Source organism: Erinaceus europaeus, chromosome 3 (genome assembly GCF_950295315.1).
Source record: "Erinaceus europaeus chromosome 3, mEriEur2.1, whole genome shotgun sequence".
NCBI lineage: Eukaryota > Metazoa > Chordata > Mammalia > Eulipotyphla > Erinaceidae > Erinaceus > Erinaceus europaeus.
The window spans coordinates 158,958,998-158,961,650 of NC_080164.1; the positions used below are offsets into that span (position 1 = coordinate 158,958,998).

A 2,653-nucleotide genomic window follows, 5' to 3' on the forward strand; every position below is an offset into this window, starting at 1 on the left:
ATGAGACCCTTATTAGTCTTTTGTTAATGGTTACCTTAGGACCCTTTATTTTTAATAAGATTACTGATTTTATAAAATGGCAGATTGACTCCTTGGCATTAAAACCTTTGCAAATCCATTATCATAGACTTGATTTGGCTGATAGAGGCCTGGCTGAACCTGAGGATGACTGACCTCCCTTTCGGATGGCATAAAACTCAGAATTATGCATGGAAACATCCAACCTTGGCAGGGAAAGGACACCAGTAAGGGGTGCAAGGCAAAGCACTGCAGGGGGAGGACCCTATTGTCCGCCTCTGAGTCCCCCGTGAAGCAAACCTGATTTGCATGGAGGTTGGTGTCAGCAACAAAAAATCATTTCCCTGGAAACTGTGGCTCTGCCTCCCCTCCTCAAAAAGACACCGAGAGCCTTATAAGATGCGGGAAGGTTGGTTTCTGCACCCACCCCACGGGAGGAATCGGGTCAATACTTCCCCCCTCTGGTTATACCTGCTGTTCAGGTCCCTGCTCCTCACCTCAACTAACTGCCTCAAGTTAAATTATAACGAAGGGATGAGATGCCAGGAGCCATTTCTCTGCTTGATAGATGATAAGCTTTGAAACTATGGAAGTCCTCGAGACAAGTTTCATTTCCCCCTGGGCAGGCCATTTTCCCCTCAGGTAGACCATTTATCAGAAACAGTGACACAACACACAGTTGTGGTAGCAAACATGATTTCATCCATTGTATGTTGCAAGGAACATTCCCCCTTTGAAGATTGCTCCCCCTCCTCCTCCTCTAGCACTTCCCCCCTCCTTCCCCAAAGCCTTATAATGTCTGTGCACACAATAAAATTTAGAGCTTGATCAGAAACTTGACTTGCTCTCGTTCTTCGCGTCTCTTGTCCCTATCATTTCAGGTCTCATTGGGTTCCTAGCCCCTGCTCACCGCCCTGCTGGCCGGGGCAAAAAGTGTATTAAGTATTTTATTTTAATCTGCTTATTTTTTTCCACCTAACATTCCAGGTGAAATTAATTTCAAGTGTCAGTATATATCAATACAATTTTCATTTGTGTGCATTAAATGAGAAAGTTCAAAACTAAGAAAAATTAGTTGCTAATCATTTTGCCTTTAATGTTATCCTTAAATTTGTCTTTTTTTTTGGTGTGTGTGTGTGTGTGTGTGTAGCTGGAAGCAATATTACATACTTAAGAGGGAGATCAAATGTTCCAAGTTCTATAATACCTGCCCTTGTTAATGTCTAGCTACTCATTAAACCTTATCCTCTGTTTCAAAGATCATAATGTGAAAAAATTATCAAAGTAAATGATTCTGTTTATTTAACTCTTAAGAGTTAACTGATAGTTACTATACTAGGATAGAATGGACCACCTCAGGAGTTTCAGAGGCTAATACATTTCTATCATTACAATTACTTTAGTAAACCTGGTTCCCCTCGTTCTGCCACATCGCACAGTTAGTGATTGAGTTTATATATACTTAAACTCTTCAATTATTCACAGCTTTAACTAATATAAAAATTATAGATGATTGAATTTTGGTAGTAAGTACATATGAATAAATCATATATTGATCAAGGTGTAAATTCCTAATGAATTAAAAGTAAAAAAAAAATTTATCAAGTACGTATTAAAATCTCTAAAAAGTCCATACCCCCAGCTTGTTTCTATCTTTCCCTAGTGGGGTAGGGCTCTGGAGAGGTGAGGTTCCAGGATACAATGGTGAAGTCATCAGCCCAGGGAAGTCAGGATAGAATCATAGTAACATCTGCAACTTGGTGGCTAAAAGGCAGTAAGGACAAAAATAAAAAAAGCAGGACAAAATGTTTAATAAACAGGAATCAAGAAGCAGCAATAGAGTAGGGAAGATGAAAAATCTTAGGATGAAAAGAAGCTAGGAAGTCTATTTTAGGTATGTCCCTAAAGTCATGGGGCCATGATTTTAGTAACTTATAGCTAACATGGAAGGCAGATTAAACATATTTTCTGAGAAAAATGGTGTCAGAGTTGAGAATAGTTCTAGAAAGCTGGATTAAGGCAGAGAGTAAGTCCTACACTTGAAATGGAGGGAGTTGGGACCCAGAACTCTGGTGGTGGGAACTGTGTGGAACTGAACCCCTGTGACCTTATGATTTGTAAAATATTAAATCACTAATAAATAAACAAAGTTACAAGTGAACAAAATAAAAACCTATGATAATCATAAAAAACTCTAAGAAGAGATCATTTCTTCTCAAAGCAGTTAAAATATAATGTCAGTCTCTGACCATGTGTTTTGTAAAAACAGTATTTCAGTGTTTAATTTTCTCTTTTACTGGTGTGGGGGGATTAATGGTTTAAAGTCAATAAAATACAGTAACCAAAAAATACAATAGTATGTACATGCATACTAATTCTCAGTATTCTACATAACAATTCACCATCCTCTAGGTACTCTGACATCATGTTAAAGGACCTGAACCCTCCTGCTTACCCCAGAATTCTTTGGTGTAATACACTAAACTCAGTCCAAGTTCTGCTTTGTGTTTTCTTATTTTTCAAATTATTTTTTCTATTTATTATTAGTGATTCAGTGATTAATTTTCACTTATACCAATTGTATCTGAAAATTTTTATAAGTAACATACATTTTCAACTTGAATGTTTAAAAGAA

At 37.5% G+C, this 2,653-nt stretch overlaps 1 non-coding gene across 1 annotated transcript; it reads right to left on the minus strand.

Annotated features, from left to right (window-relative positions):
• Positions 1 to 1,346: 1,346 nt before the first annotated feature.
• On the minus strand, positions 1,347 to 1,476 carry LOC132537914 (small nucleolar RNA SNORA66). Its single transcript, XR_009549324.1, has one exon. It is a non-coding gene; the product is annotated as a small nucleolar RNA SNORA66 (small nucleolar RNA).
• Positions 1,477 to 2,653: the final 1,177 nt, after the last annotated feature.